Source organism: Panthera pardus, unplaced genomic scaffold (genome assembly GCF_024362965.1).
Source record: "Panthera pardus isolate Hobbes unplaced genomic scaffold, ASM2436296v1 HiC_scaffold_23, whole genome shotgun sequence".
NCBI classification, from domain to species: domain Eukaryota; kingdom Metazoa; phylum Chordata; class Mammalia; order Carnivora; family Felidae; genus Panthera; species Panthera pardus.
Window position 1 is genome coordinate 292,600 of NW_026526799.1, and position 16,233 is coordinate 308,832.

General features: G+C 58.5%; 1 long non-coding RNA gene across 1 annotated transcript in view; it reads right to left on the reverse strand.

Moving 5' to 3' along the window:
- Positions 1-1,121: 1,121 nt before the first annotated feature.
- The window catches only part of LOC109273593 (uncharacterized), a 28,969-nt gene continuing 13,857 nt past the window's right edge, over positions 1,122-16,233 (reverse strand). Inside the window, exons 3-4 of the long non-coding RNA XR_002083149.2 lie at positions 11,176-12,735; positions 1,122-2,330 (exon numbers count right to left, since the gene is read on the reverse strand). This is a non-coding gene — a long non-coding RNA (uncharacterized LOC109273593). The remainder of the gene's footprint in view (positions 2,331-11,175; positions 12,736-16,233) is intronic.

The following is a 16,233-nucleotide window of genomic DNA, read 5'->3' on the forward strand; positions in this document are numbered from 1 at the left end:
CTTTACGGGCCCTTCAACACACGGCCAGTCAGCCTTCTCCGTGTCCTTACCAACCGTCATCCTGCCAGCCTCCACCGTTTTTGCCCCCCTGGGAGGGGGGCTGTTCCCACTGGGGGCAGGCCAAGCATGGGGACAGGCATCGCGCATCGCACGTCTCAGAGAGGAAGAGGCTGAGAGTCAATGGGTCCACGAGAACAGCCACGTGTGACCTCGAACATCACACTCAGGTTAAAAGTCGACGAATTGTTTAACGAGCCCTCATAGTAATTCACCTTAGCCAGTGAAACACAAAGTGCTCTTAAAGCAAAGCGGTCACATCGACCGCTGCGATGAAAGCAGTTTCCGGCGGATTCCATAACTGTGGTCCGCAGCCTGCCCAGCAGGTCCCTGCGGGTTGCCTTGGCGACGGAGTAACAGTGAACCCCGGGGGTCTGCCGTCCTCTACGTGGCGCTGCCTATGGGGGAGGGCAGGTGGGCGACGGCCTGCATCCCAGCCCACTGGGAAGAAGCCAGGCTTGGCCCTGTTTCGGGACAGCCTCCTGCCCTGGGTCTTTCAGACCTTCCTGGCTCACTGCCCCCCACCCCAGAGTCACAAAGGTTGGGGCTGGTTCCACCCCTGGTCCAGGATCTGGCTGGGGGCCAGATGCCTCCTGAGGTTGGTGTCGGGGCAGGACCTTGCAAACTATCAAGTGCTGTAGGCGGCAGGTTAGGTGGGGGGCAGTGTGGCTCAGTGGGGGAGGCTCCAGTCTGGCTGTTCAGTGGCCTAGTCTCCCCCACTTAACCAGCTGGGTAACTTCAGGAAGTCTCCTCCGGCTCTGGGCCTCAGTCTCGCCATCTGTGAATTGGAGCTTTGGACTTGACTGGCATTCCTAAACCGTGTCCACAGAGGCTCAGCATGCTCCACGGCAAAAGGGCTCCGTTGCCCACGCCCGGGAGACCCTGAACATGGACACCCATATGGCCCTGGAGGCCCCATCAAAGGTAGCATTTAAGGGTTCTGAGCCACCTTGCAGGAAAGACCCTCGGTATTTCCCAAACATCTTTGGCTTTGGAACCCTTTTTCTGTGGAATGAATACCATTTTAACATCTCCGAAATCAAGGATACGTCTCACAATTGATGTATCTTAGCGGCTTTGAAACACGGTTTAATAACAGCTAATGTATGTCAGCTAATGTAGATGCTGGTACAAAATATTTAACATGTTTTTATTTACTATTCCCAGGGATCCTGTCAGTTAGGGACTACCGTTATCCCCGCTTTGCAAACGGGGAAACGGAGTCACAGTTAAGCGGCTCACGCAGAACCACATAGCTAATAAATCGTGGAGTTGGGCCTAAGCCCTGGGGACCCTGAACACTTAAACACAGGTAACCCTGCCCTCTCAGGTCCCTTTAGAATCAGGCTGTGATTCAGTGCCCACGAGGGACATAAGGCCTGGGAAGTACCCTGTCCTATTAGAAAGGGCAGAACCGTATGCGGGTACTTGTATCGCAAGGCAGGACAGCAGGCCCATGAGGCCCTCAGGTTAGTGTCTGAGTAGAAGGAGCAGAAAACATGGCGGTGGCGGGGGGGACCCCGATGGGGCCTCCCAGCGAGGGGCGACATGAGGTGACCTCGCAGGGCGGAGGCATCAGGCACCTGGCCTACGTGACTCGAGGATCGCATCCTACGCTGTGTCCCGCTCTGAGCCGGCAAACTGCTTCCCACCCTGATGGTCCTAAACGCACGCCCACGAGGGAGCGGGCAGGATTACCGTCACCCACGAGAGGTTGCTGGGCCCCAGGGAGACAGAAACTCAGAAGTACCTTCTTGCCACTGTAGTCCAGGGGCGCCTGCGGGACCCTGTTCTCCGGAGTCTGCAGAGAAAGCGCGGGTGGTACTTCACCTTGGGAAGACAGGGCCGACCCGTCCGTGAAGACGGCCATTGCAAGGGCACACACTTCCCTTCCTCTCTCTCTCTCGCTGTCTTGTGTCGCGGTGGAAGCTGGTGACTGCCACTGGGGTCCTCACACCCTGCTTCCCGGAAAGGACCCGAGAAGGGCCTCCGACTCAGATCAGCTGTGTTCCTCACGTGAGGGGGAACCCGCGGCCCGTGGTGTGCGTACCAATCCTGCAGGCCTTGTTAAGATGCAGAGTCTGAGTTTGTAAATCTGGGTGAAGCCAGAGATTTCTGCACAGCAAGCTCTCAAATGATGCTGAGGCGGCTGGTCCCGTACTCTGAGTAGCAAAGGTGTAACGCCGGCCGGAGAGCCTGGCGTCGATGGCGGCCTCTTCCTTCCCCTCAGCTGACTTTGGAGAGCCACCCGCTTCTAGCCTTACTTTTTCCACCTGTAGAATAGTAAATATCTATCAGTGTTCAGTAAATACCAAAATATTAGTGGAAACCTAAAACGGCAGTACCTACCTAAAGGAATTGTGGGATGAATTCAATGAAAACGCACATACGGGGCACTCAGCCCGGAGCCCCGCACATATCGACCCTCACAGACAAATACCAATCCGAGGCCCCTGTTAAAGGGGGTGGAAAGGCCAGTCTGGTAGAATCCCCAGCTTGGAGGGGGATGGGGACGAAAGAGATTCCCTCTGGTGTCGTGAGGGTGAGACGTTCCTATCTGCTGGGACACCTCTCCTGTAATTCATCTCCGCTGTTCTGCTGAATGGGACCCTGGGTCACCCTGGGCACACCTGACGACGGGTCGGGCCGCCCGTCTCTGCAGCTTTGTCTCCTCATGAGCGTCTCCGCAGGGGGCACTCCGGCCTGCCCAGCGCCCCCTTAAATCACCCCGTGGTGAGGGCTGAGAGCAGCCCCCCCAGCCGGCCCAGCTGGCCCCGTGGAAGGGGAGTAGCACCCGTTGGGCTGTTTGTCTTACCGCGACCTGCTTTCTGCACAGCGTCTGCATTGGGCATCTTTGCAGGCTCAGAAGCCATCAGGGTTTTTGGTTGTTGTTGGTGGTGGGGGGGGGGGGGGGCGGTTTGGTGACCCTTTCTGGGAGTGAACTGGATTCATGAAGATCCGAGGACAGCTCTCGCCTGCGTCTGGAGAGGCATGGTCTCCTTCTCGTTCATCCTCGTGTTCCTGTCTCTCAGACCCAGTCACGCTCAGACCAAGGAAGCCCAGGGCCAGAGCTCAGGGGCGGGCCTTGTCCGACCAGAAGGCACATGCAAACGCCCTGAGGTCTTGTCAAACTGCAGAGTCTGATTCAGTAGGTCTGGGGCCAGGCCTGGGATCCTGCATTTCCAACAAGCTCTCGGGTGGTCTGACGTTGCTGGTCTGTGGCCCACACTGTGAATCGTCCGTCGGTTCTCCAACGTTATCGCATGTCAGCATCACCTGCTGGTCTGTGTGAAACACGTATCGCTGGGTCCCACCCTCAGAATTTCTCATTCTGTAAGCCTCAGGTGGGGCCAGGGAATCTGCATTTTTACTAATGCTGTGGAGCCGGTACTGGGATTCGCCGAGCTCTGTGACTTTTCCCAGAGGCCTCCAGTCTCAACTACCTGCCATGGTTCAGTCCTGCCGGGAGCCTCTGTTCCGTCGTCTGTGATGCTGGCAGGGCCCCAAATTTGGCCAAACACACCCTTGTGTCCCTTACACTCTGGCTTGACTTGCCTCACACCCTGAAAGTTGCTGGCCTCCTTTTCCCACGCGCAGCCTCTCCTGGTCCTGACCCGGGCCCACCACACACCTCCCGCTCGGGTCTTCGGATCTGTGTCACCGCTCTGCTGGCCCCAGACTCCCGGCCATGGCTGCCCTGGGCGAGCAGTCCAGTCCTGCCTGCATGCTGGCCCACTGCCCTGGGGGACCCTCCTCTTTTCCTGGTTCCTCTAAGGGCACCAGGCAGCTGCCGGGCGCCTGGCATGCACGGCTATACCCGAGGGAGGCAGTGGCCATGGAACTAATTAAACCCACATGGACACAGGGTCCCGGAACTCAGGGGCCTGCCCGCTCCTGCCGCCCCCAAGTAGAGCTCCCGAGCTGGAAGGAATTAGTTTGACCCACTCGACTGAGGCAGTTAGTGAGCCGGTTGTGTAATGCTTTGTTTAGCACGATTGGCTTCTGGCCCCGGCCCAAGGCCCCGCTGGACTCCGGCCCCAGCCCGCCCGTTCCTTGAGCCTCACGCTGGCCAGGGCCCCCTGGACGCCCCAGGCTGGCACCTTGTCGCCAGCTGCCCCGAACTCCTTCGCCTCCCCTGACAAACCCAGGGGCAATCCCTCGGACCTTCCTCTGGAGCCCCATCTCTGAGAAGCTTTCTGTTTTACAAACTGGGTCTTCCTGCCCGGAGACTCTGTTTGTATAGTTTGAGCAGAAAGGAGCAGGCTTTTCAGGGCCCTGCCCAGCAAGATGAAGGGACCGCCTGAGGGCCTGGTGGCCATACTTCTGTGACTAAGAGGAAGCTTTGCCTCAAAGACGCAATATTCTCCCATCCTTGCTAGAGTTCCCAAAGTTCCTCCTAACCTTGTACGACAACTCCTGCCTCAACTGTCCCGCATCACCTTCCCCGAGCCCCGCACGCTGGGAGGGCTGAGGCTTGGGTGTCTGGCTGGCCTGGGTACAGATCACAGCTCCACTGCTTTCTAGCTTTGTTACTTTGGGCAAGTGACTTAACGTCTCTGAGCCACAGTTGCCTCACCTGCAAAATAAAGAACACGGTTCCTAGGACTAGTCTAGGGGGTGAGAGGTAATGGCCCCAGGACAGTGACCGCACTTAGGGCTCTTACCGGTTACCCCCACCTGACCCAACACCCAGCAAGGGGCTTCGGATGGCTCAGCTCTTGAGATGGGGAGTGAGCGCGTGGGGTTCCAGGCTGGCTTAGTTCTCTCGTCACTCTAATCTGAGGGGGTGGCAGGGGGCCTGAGACCTAGGCCTGGCCGAGTCCCCCCCAGCCTGTGTGACACCAGGCAGCCCACCCTCCCTTTCTCTGCCCTGGTGGTCGCACCAGTAAGAGACAGCTTGACTGTGACGCTCAGGTTCTCTACAGCCCTCTGGTTTTAGAGCAGACACCTGATTGACTCAGTAAGCACAGCGGGGCTGCTGCGGCCTGTGGAGGCCCCTGAGTCCCTGCCCTCCCCGCCCCCCTTCCCGCCTGCCCCCGTAAGGGCCCAACAGGTCTCACCCCAGGGCCACCGAGTCTCCATCACACGACTCCCCGGCCTGACCCATCTCACCCCAGGGCCACTGTTCCTGCCCCGTCTCCATCACACAACTCTCTGGCCCTACACTTCTGAACTGGGCTATTTCGGAATCTGTGCTTTTCCTCTTTCTCTTCTAAGTGCAGCTTCCTGGTGAGCCCCACGAAGTCAGAGCAGCCACGCCTTCCAGAACCGGTAGGTGGTCCCTCCCCAGTGGGCTTTTAATCACTTCCCGGATTCCAAAGGCTCATTATGTGAAATCCAAGCTGGAGGGCCCAGCGGGTTTTCTTCCCCTATCTGGGCTGTCAGCGGGGGCTTGAATTGTTCTGGGGCTGGGAGGCCTGAGGCCTCTCCCCATCCTGCCCCGCTGGGGTCTGCCCTCTGGTGCACCTGCCAGCCTCCCGGCTACAGGGTGGAGAGTTTGACTTGGGCCTGACCCTCCCATTGTGGGTGGGGACTGTGGGGCAGAAGAGGGGATCCATCCCGGGAGGACTAGTTAACAGCTTGCTCACAGGACCAGAAATGAACTTGAAATGGGTGTAGACAGCATCCCACCATCCCTTCTAGAAAGAAACACCAAACAGCTCCTGCAAACACAGAAGAGGTCTGTGGGGGGTTCAAAGAATCCCGCCCATAAAGAAAGACAACCTAGAGAGGTTGGCAAATGTCATCCTCTGTTCCTTCCCTCTGTTCCCTCTGTCCTGGCTCCGAGCCCCTCCTCCTGCCCTCAAGTTCTGGATAGAAATGGGTATCTGGTGGGGGGGGGGCACGTGGGAGGGCTGAGGCTGAGGAGGGCTGTCGTGCTCCTACTCCCTCCTGCAGGCTGGTGCTCACGGATGGGAAACACAGCCTCCGCCCTGGGGCCACACAAGGCCCAGCACACAACTGTGAGGGTCTTTGCTAAGTGCCCCCCCAAGGTACGGAGCACCAAGCAGGGGCTCGTCCCTCCCGGTGAGGGTACCAAGGGTCCTCCCCAGAAGCCCCAGGGTGCCTGGAAGGGTGGAGGTTTCTGCAGCTGGAGATCAAAAGGAGGGAAGGATAGGTAGTGACAATGCGAGGGAACAGGATGTGATCAAGGAACAAGTTCGATACGAATTAACCAGGACAGATTCTCCTTTTCTTAATAGCTGTGTGGTCTTGGGCAAGTCGCTTAAGTTCTCTGGGCTTTCTTGCTTCGGGTTTACAACGCAAAGAAGGCAGAAAGCCCCTGCGAGGTCCTGCATTCGTAGAGCAGTGAACAAGACAAAGTCCCTGCTCTTGGGGGACCTCAACCCTCACCCTAAGGAAGGGAGAGGAGACAGTTTAAAACAGGAGATCGGGGAAGGCCTCACTGCTAAGATGACAAGTGAGCCAAGACCTGAAGGAGGTAGACGTGGAGCCATGCAGGTACCTGGGGGAAGGGCCGTCTGCACAGAAGGACTAGGGAGTGCAAAGGCCCCGGGGTGCTTGCGAGCATGGTGTGTTCAAGGCGCAGTGAGGAGAACCACATGGCTGGAATGGAAAGGAAGAGCAGGGGGTCTCCATGGAAACTGGCTCCAGAAGGATATATGAAGCTGGCCTTTCCGCCAGGGCTGAGTCCCATTGTGTGACCAGAAACAGCTTGATTAGGCTGCTTAGCAGGAAGCACATTCAATGCCGCCATCAGCGTCTGGCCGAGGGCCTAGGGTGCCGGGTGCACCTGCGGGCAGTGCTTGGCTGGAGCAGCTGGCTAAGCCTGAGAGCATGCTTCCTGACACACCGTGGGGGTTCTCAGGTGCCCCTGCCTCTGACCCAGAGGGCTCTGCCGGTGTCTCTGGGGTGGGCGGGGTGGGTGGGGGCTGTAGCCCTCATACCTCTATTCCCGTGACCAGGCCCCCACCCTGGGGTCGAATCCTCAGCAAGGTGGCGCGACAGCGTGCGGGGAGAACATCAGACATCTTAACTGGGTCCCCGTGTCCCCCGTTCCCGACATTTCCTTCTGCCCCTCGACCCCCACTCCGTTCCACCGCGGACAGGATGTGTCCTGTGCTGCTCCAGGGGAGAGATGACGCACCAGAGCCCTGGGGACAAAGAGGGCGAGACCCCGGGGGGGTGACTGAGGGGTGGTCTCAGCTCCCCCGAGGAGAAAAGACATCACGGCAGCGGGGTGGGTGGGGGGCAGAGGGAAATGAAAACTGGGCACTGGGGGCCCACGGACGGGAGCCCGTGCTCTGCCCCTTCCAGGTCAAGTGCCCAGCAGGGACTGGGTGCGTCCCGACTGGGGTCCGGGAGAGCCTTCCCCACACTCTCTGCGGCCACCGCCCCACTGTCCCGCGTGCCTACAGGTGACCTGAACAGGACCTGGCGTCTGGGAACCGAAAGGCCAGGCCGCTGGGAAAGGGTGCAGGTGGGGGTGACCCCATCAAACCCGGGCACACAGAGGAGTGAGTGTGGGTCACACGCAGCATTTGTCCCGAAGCACTGCACGCGCAGCGGCTCGTCGAGCCCTCGCAGCAGCCCGGTCGGGCAGACGCGACTGCTAACCCTCTTACAGACGAGGAAACTGAGCCTGTAGGAGGCTAACTTACTCGCTCAAGGTCCCAGGGCCAGGAAGGGGACGCTGGGAGCCGAACCCAGGCAGCCTGGCTTCAGGACCCGCTCTCCTCCCCACCCTGCTTCCCGCCGTGTTGCCAAGGCCAGGCTGCCACGGAGATGATGCCCACGCGGACCCTCGACCGCCCTGAGGGCCACACTGCGTGTTGCACCCCAGCCCCGTGGCTCTCCAGACGCTTCCTCTGCTTCGGTGCGGTCGGACAACACAGGGACGGGAGATCCCAAACTGACCGAGATTACGCTTCCATCGCCTGCCAGAAGGAGGCTCCTCAGTGAAATTTAGTTCGGCTGTAGATTAATGAAGAGTTGGTACACTAAGGGTCATTCCTGTTGAAACAGCCACCCAGTACTTACGTGCTACTTCCTGCTATGCTGCTGCTCCCACCACAGTCACCACCATCGGGCCACTCATCCTGGCCATGAGACGTGCCAGGAAAGTGCGTCACCGTCCAGGGGTGAAGAACAAAGATGGACCCACGACTGGGCACGTGGCTTCCTCTTCCCCAGTCAAGGGTTTCCAGTTCCTGGATTGAGCCATTCCCGTGGGTAAGGCCCCGTCAGAACGGCTGCGGGCATCAACACCCTGCTCGCTGACCCAGCCCGGCCTGTCGTACGCTCTCATCTGGAAGGAATGAAGGCAGCAGAGAACTCAGGTCGCCTGATGCAAACCCTTTGTGCAGTCAGAAGGAAACGGGCATGACTTTTATGGACATTCCACTTCTCGTGCAAGAGGCCAGTGGCCAGTCTGGAGAGAGCAGATCATTTGCAGAAAAGGGGCATTTCCGCGCAGGCGGGATTCATTCATTCTCCCGTCACCATCCCTGGACCTCCCCGGGACCCTCAGCTCCCTGCAGATGGGCTGTGTGTGTCAGCTCAGTGGTTTTAGAAATTCCAACGGGATGACTTGGATGCCACCTTCATTCCTTTTTTCTTTTTCTTTTTTTAATGTTTATGTTTGAGAGGGAGAGAGCGTGAGCAGGGGAGGGGCAGAGACAGGGAGACACAGAATTGGAAGCAGGCTCCAGGCTCCAAGCCGTCAGTGCAGAGCCTGACGCGGGGCTTGAACCCAAGAACTGTGAGATCATGACCTGAGCTGAGGTTGGACGCTTAACCGACTGAGCCCCCCAGGAGCCCCAGCCATATTTATTTCTTACAGGGCACGGCCACAGACGCAAGGACACATGTGACACATCAAGGAATATTGGAAGGGAACTTTGACAGTTACCACCCTGTTTCAGTAGGTGTGAACTCCCAGAGGCAGGGGCATTGAGCGTTGGCCTCCACCATGTAGCACAGGGGCATCGGGGGCAGACACACAGTCTCCCCTCATCTCCCTTCCTTCTCTGTGCCCCTGACTCTGCCATTCAGCCACCCTGGTCCTTCCTCTGCCCCCGTGGACTGCCAAGTACTGTCCTGCCACAGGATCTTTGCACACGCTGTTCCCTCAGCTTAGCTGGTCTTCCCTCCTCCTGCGTTTGCCTGGTTAACTTCTCAGCCCAGTCAGCACATCCCTTGGGGAAGTGGGCCCTCCCTGACTCATCAGCCCCAGGACAGATTCTCATTATTCTCCAAAGCTCTCCTTGTTTCCTCTGTCACAGTGGTCATTTCATACTTTTTCATGTGAATGTCTGTCCCCCTCTGCACACTGTCAGCACCACTGCCTTACAAGTATGGAGCCGGGGGACTGACGTTCATCGGGCACCTGCTACTGTGTACCAAACGCTGAACCACCCTGAAAAATAGGCATGATCCTCCTTTGGCAGTCAACTGAGGCCCAGAGAGGAGAGGAGCCTTGCTCAAAGCCACAGGGCTTTGAGAGTGGTAAGGGCCAGAGTCAGGCTCTTCTGACGTGGGCACCAGCTGCATACCTACTGGTTAGTGGAAGGGTTAACCTTACTGTGGGGAACAGACGGCATGGACCTTGCACGGGAATCCACAGACATCAGGCTCTTGTGCCAATGTGTCTGCAGAGTCTCCGCCCGCCCGAGAAAGGAGGCTGCCAGTCTGCAGCCTCAGGCCAGCCCCTCACTGCTCAGCCGGACAGGGAGGGGCCCTGAGCTCTGAGGCGGCCAGGAGGGAGCTTCCTGGGCCCTGGGCTCCGTGCGGGTTCCGTGCCTCTCCCCGTGATTGCTACAGCCGGCCCCACGTTCGCCAACTGCACGTTGGGAAATCGCCCCGGGTCCTGGTTCACAGAACTGCCGGGAAAACGACAGCTCCGGGTCCACATGAAAGGCATTCTTGGAAAACCTCCCCACCCTCCCTCCTTCCCCTGCCGGAGCTCTTTGTGCTGTGCAGGGTTCGTGGGGAGGAGGGGGCCGGGGTTCTCTGCTTTATTTGTCCAATGTGTGCAGAATCAACTCTGAAGAAGAATTTCCCTTCTCCCCACCTCCTCGGGAATTAAGATGGTCAGAGCAGTGGAAGCAGCAGACAAAGGGCCTGCGAGCTCCCCTCCATATTTCCAGACCCCCTAGCAAAAGAGAGGGGGAGGGGAAGGCGGTCGCATCCCCACACACTGCTTCCCCCCCCCCTTGCCTCCCACACTTCCCACCGGCACAACTCAGCAAGATGCACATACAGCAGTGAGCCTGGCCTCGCGGAAGAGGAATAAACCCGCGCAAGACCGAGGACTCCACCTGCACAGAACACACATGGTCCTCAAGCATTTGCTGCCTCGCAGAGTTTTGTCTGCCCTCGACCACTGCAGGGGAGCTGGGACCGAACACACCACACTTCGGGGGTTAGATTCCCACACCTTCACCCTGGACAGCAGCGCTCCACGAAGCTTCCTGGGATGATGTTCTGGACCCATGTTCCCTCTGCCACAGACCCTGGCCACACGTGGCTGCTGAGCCCTGGAAATGTGGCCAGTGCTACTGAGGAACGGAATTTTTTATTTCATTTAATGTATTTAAAAATGTTAAGTTTACTTAATTATTTTGAGAGAGACAGAGCGAGAGCAGGGGAGGGGCAGAGAGGGAGACACAGAATCCGAAGCAGGCTCCAGGCTCCGAGCTGTCAGCGCAGAGCCCGATGTGCGGCTCGAACTCACTGAGAGATCAGGACAGGAGCCCAAATCGAGAGTCAGACGCTTAACTTGGCTGAGCCATCCTGGTGCCCCTAATTTAATTTAAATACCCACCAGTAGCTAGTGGCTGTCGTGTTGGACAGGGCAGTTCTGCAGTTACTCGAGGTGTGGTCCCGGGACCACAAATCAGCATCCCCCCCCCCCCGCCCCCAGAACCCCAGACCTATTGAATTAGAAGTGCAGTTTAACAAGGTCCCAGGTGATTGCTATGCAGATTTTAACCTTTGAGAAGTGATCTCTGGAGTACAGCCAAGAACAAAGGAGGGAGGGAAGGGAGGGAAGGGAGGCAAGGAGCCAGCTGGTGGGGGGGGGGGGGGTTGTGGGAAACAGCTCTCCTGAGCCCTCCAACCTCACGGAGGAGGTCTGTCGGGCTTGCAGGTACTTACTGTGGACCCAATTCCAGCTGCTTTGGCTGCGGGACTGGCTTCCAGCCTGCAGACTGAAAGCAGCTGGATGCAGATGAGAGCGTCTGATGGCACTTATTCAATCAGCACGAAGTGCCACGTGAAGTAAAAACGTGGCTGCCAGGACCACTTTGGAAGGTGAGGTCCAGAGCCTGTCTCCAAGGCCGCGCTGGAGTCTCCTTGTGGGAATTCTGCAAGCCAGGGCAGCGTTCCAGAATTCCGATTTTAAGGACGCGTCGGTGTCTGCTATAATGAAACACACGCTACAGACCGATGAAATTTAACGTTCGAGCTGAACGATAGAAGGTTTTATTTATGGGCAAATTTTACGTCTCCCTGCAGAGATGAGTTAGCACACAAGCCCTTCCCACTCCTGCAGGTCTGACATCGCAGGGGACGAATGGGGACGAGGGAGGTGTTCGTCTCTCAGCCTGTGGCAGGCTAGCAGAGAAGGGAGTTAAACAGGACCAGCTCCTGAGGTTGACTGATGGGGAGGGCAGCATTCGAGAATTTTTTTTGGAACTGTCAAGAGACCACGGGCAGGTCTGGCTGTGCTGGGGAGGGTGCCCAGTGCTCACAAACGTATCCTTCACTGATAAACTTGCTCCATTAATTCAGGAGCCCGTCGGCAAACAACGGTTGAGCTCTGTGTGCTGGGCATTGTTCTAGGTGCTGGGGGTTGAAAAGTACAAACCAAATCGGAGGGCTTGCCCTCAAGGAGCCTGGGTCCCAGCGGGGCTTAAAACTGCACACTAGGAACTTCCAGAGTGAGCAGAGAGGTGTGGCAGTGGTCAGAGAGGGCTTCCTGGAGGAGTGACATGAGTGAGTGAGGAGGCAGGTCCTGAAGGCCCCAGGAAGGAATTCCAAGGAGAAGCAGGGGGCTGGCGTGGTGGGGTGGTGGGGTTTTATTCCAAGCGAAGCAGGAAACCAGTGAACGCTCGTGTCTCCTGAAGAGGGGTCTTTTCCAAGGCTCACTCTGGCCGCCACGCGGAGGAAGGACAGCAGCTTTGGGGAGGAGGCTGTGGTCTCCCAGAGGCCGGACGATGGAGGCAGGGAGGGGGTCAGAGGGGAGGTAAGAGAGGGAGCGGACACGAATGCGCGGGCAGAAGCGGAGCTCTGTTGTTGGAGCCACCGGTGACCCGTGAAGGAGGAGGGTCAGGGCCGGGCAGGCTGAAGGAGATTTAGCAGTATTTCTGTAATCGGTATTTCTGCAAGTTGGAGATGCCGCTTCAGTAGGCAAGACGAACATCATTTAGGAAGGTGGGTAGGGTCCGGAGTTCTTGGACTGGAGTTCTGCAAAGGTGGTCATCAGCACATCGGCACACGGAGGGTGTTTGGGGGCTGCAGGGATAAGACTGACGACGGCGGTGGCACAGCCACTGCTGAGTCTTTGAGAAAGCTGGCCTTCGGCCCCACGGAGGCCACAGTTTGGGCATCTGGTTACGGCACCGATTCAGAACGCTGCAGCTGGTCCAGGACGGAGTGGGCGGTAAAACACAAGAGCGGGGACATCAAATCTAGATGAGCTCTGGGGACGTTTTGCTGGGAGAGGGGAGACAAATGGCTTGATGTGGCGTCGAGGAGAGCAGCCCGGCCGAGATGGGAAATGGTAGTGCAGGATGAGAGCGGACAGTTGCGGGACGGCGGGACGGGAGCCAGGAGGCGGCTCATCTCGGGGGCAGGAGCGCCTGTGGGAGAAGACGCTGGGGGGGGGTCGGGAGGAAGGAACGTGTGACGGGCGTCCAGGGAGCTGCAGATGTCCTAGGGCCGCAGGGAAACGTTTACTTGGTGACACTGAGGGCCCGCTGGACATCTGGGGTCACAAGACTGAAGTGTGATTACTGGGGGAGAGGGCGGCTCTGGGAGAAAGGGAGGTGGTCGCTTCTCTCTCTTGGGCCCGCCTGCACGTGGGGGTCTGCCCCGATTCTTCTTCAGCAGAGAGAGCGCGTGACCCGTGCTCCTTTGGCTCCTGGGTGCTGGTGGTGGTGAGGGTTGGGAGGACGGAGACGCGTAGGTGGGACAGAGCTGCAACTACCAGGCATTTAGAGCAGCACCTGGTAGCAAAGGCCTGGCTGGTTCTCGGAGGAGCTGCTGGTGATGGGGTGATGGGACGGATGTGGATTTGGGGTGCTGGCTTCAGACGTTGGCACTGGTTGGCAGTGAGAGCAGGTGGGTGTTGGGCGTTGGCACCGGGCTGTTGAAGGGCCAGGGGTTGCTAGGGGTGCGCAGAGCGTGAGTGGCCCTGAGGGACAAGAGGGCTCGCACTGTGAGGAACCACCCAGACTGGGTGATTAGAGGGGCACAGTGAAGCCGGGCTTCACCGCAGAGACACGACAGACCAGTGCTTGCCCGGGCTAGCGGTGGGACTGGGGATTAGGAGCAACCTCGCCCTTTGGGGTCACAGAAGTGTCCCCAAAGGCGATGGTTCTATAACTCAATATATTAAAAACCACTGAATTGTATTCCTGAAGTGGACAAATCTTATGATATGGAAATTATGCCTCAATAAAATTGCAGGGAAAATGAAAGAATGACCTAGCGTCAGGCCCGGCACATAGCAAATCCTCAATAAATAATTGGTAAGTGAATAGTCTCCTTGCCAACCAGGCGGGCCCTGAAACACCAGGCACGGTTTGTACCATGAGCATGCACCACCCTCCAACGGGAAGAACACAGGCTTCCGAAGTGGTGTCCTGCCTCAGTCCTCTGTCCTTGTCATTCCCAGTATCGTTCCTAAACCTGATGTTTCCACTTTACCAGTCGGCTGCCAACGCCACACAGCCAGCTCCTCTGCGGCCCGCTGGTCCCCCGGCCTGGGGTCCTGTGCCCCCATCACCTGCCAGGGGCCCCGACCGCCCTGTGGTCCAGCCAGCATCCTGGGGGCACCCCGCCCCCCCCCCCCCCCCCACTGCATCCACCCACCCCCAGGTCCTGACCTCCTCTTCCTCCCCACCCCCCACCACCCTCCTTGGTCTGTGGCTCCCCGTCTCCGCCCTTCCCCTAACCCTGCCTCCACCCCCTCCACGCTGCAGCCAGAGTGACCATCCCAAAATGTAACACTGGTCACCTGACACTCCTTCAATGTCTCTGAGCCTCACAGTTTCCAGGATAAAGTCCAAATTCGCAGCACAGGCCCTTGAAGGTTCTCTGCCCATCTCTGTTCACTGCTCTCTGGATCCCCCCGCACGCAGCCTGGACACCTCCAGCCCCTTGGGTCTGCTGTTCCTTCTGCCTGGACCGCCCTCAGGCTTCCCCTGGAAAACCACCCCTTCTTCAGGGCTCAGCCCACCTGGGTGAGGCATGATTCCTCGGGGCTCCCTCAGCAGGGTGTACCTACCCCACCCCCCATCTCCCGGGCGGGGGCCCTGCCTGTGCAGCCCCAGCACCCAGCACTGGGCCTGGCACAGAGCTGAACTCCTACTTGTTGGCAACCTGCCTGGGGTGTCCACAGCTGGGCCTGCCCAGAGGCTCGATTGAGAGAGGACATGTGGCCTTCGAGGGGGCCCTGACCGGGCCCTTGTGGGCACAGACCATATCCTCTTGTTCTGTGCTGTCTCCTTGCCCAGCGCAGGGCCTGGTGTGGTAGGGGCTCAGTAAGTACTTGCTGAGGGGCCAGAGAAGTGCAGGTGTGAAAAAATGAACCCAGAGGCAGAAGAGGCCCAGGGATAGCAGGGCCCAACCCAGGCCACCCACATGTGCCCCAGCAACTCACAAAGGAAGAGGCTGACCCCAAGGAGAAACTGCAGCCTCTTACCCACAAAGACTATTAACCAGGTGTCCCCGCTGGGTCCCAAAACCCACAAAGACTGTTAACCAGGTGTCCCCGCTGGGTCCCAAAACCCACAAAGACTATTAACCAGGTGTCCCCGCTGGGTCCCAAAACCCACAAAGACTAGTAACCAGGTGTCCCCGCTGGGTCCCAAAACCCACAAAGACTGTTAACCAGGTGTCCCCGCTGGGTCCCAAAACCCACAAAGACTAGTAACCAGGTGTCCCCGCTGGGTCCCAAAACCCACAAAGACTAGTAACCAGGTGTCCCCGCTGGATCCCAAAACCCACAAAGACTAGTAACCAGGTGTCCCCGCTGGGTCCCAAAACCCACAAAGACTAGTAACCAGGTGTCCCCGCTGGGTCCCAAAACCCACAAAGACTAGTAACCAGGTGTCCCCGCTGGATCCCAAAACCCACAAAGACTAGTAACCAGGTGTCCCCACTGGATCCCAAAACCCACAAAGACTAGTAACCAGGTGTCCCCGCTGGGTCTCCATCCAAAACCCACAAAGGCAAAGGCCTCCAGGAGCAGGTGGGCTTGTCACTAACGCCACCCCAGCCTGAGCACGCGCGGTGTGGCAGCTGGGCACTGTGGGTTCTCCTGCACCCAGCCAGGCAGTCCTATGCCAGCCCTGGAAGGAGGCGTGGTTGTCACCTCATCTTACAGCCGATGAGATGGGACCAGAGCTCCTGGAGGGACGGGGTGGCGAACCCCGATCCACCCTGACCCCAGCACTGGTACTCTGAACCACATGCCCTGCACCAGGACGGCTTGGAAAGGAGTGCCTGGTGGGGGTGGGGGGCTGAGCTGTGTGTCCCACGTTGGGGAGAAGGCCCCCTCTAGGCCCCGGCCTGGCCTCTGGCTCCGGGGGTGGAGCTGAAGAAGGGGCCTCCCCTGCTGACGCCTTCTCCAGCCCTGCCTCTGCTGGTCTCCAAACTGCGGTGGATTTCAAGGGGGTTGAGTCTGAAGGACGCCCATTTGGTGCAGAAGACGTGGGCTCCGAGGCATCGGCCCCTGCGGAGAGCTTACCGCTATCTACCCCAACCCCCACGTCCCAGTAACTACGCTGGGTGACTGTCCTCCGTGTCGGGTGTCAGAGAGACCAGGGTTTTTGTGCTGAAAATAGCAGGATATTCAGGACCCACGGAGTCAGGAGAAAGACTTCAAGCCTGGAAGCGTACCACAGGGCAAGTGTGGACATCCCTCTGCCACGCAGCCAGGCCACGGCCGCTTCACTGGCAGACAGTCTGCCCTCTGGGCTGCAGCTG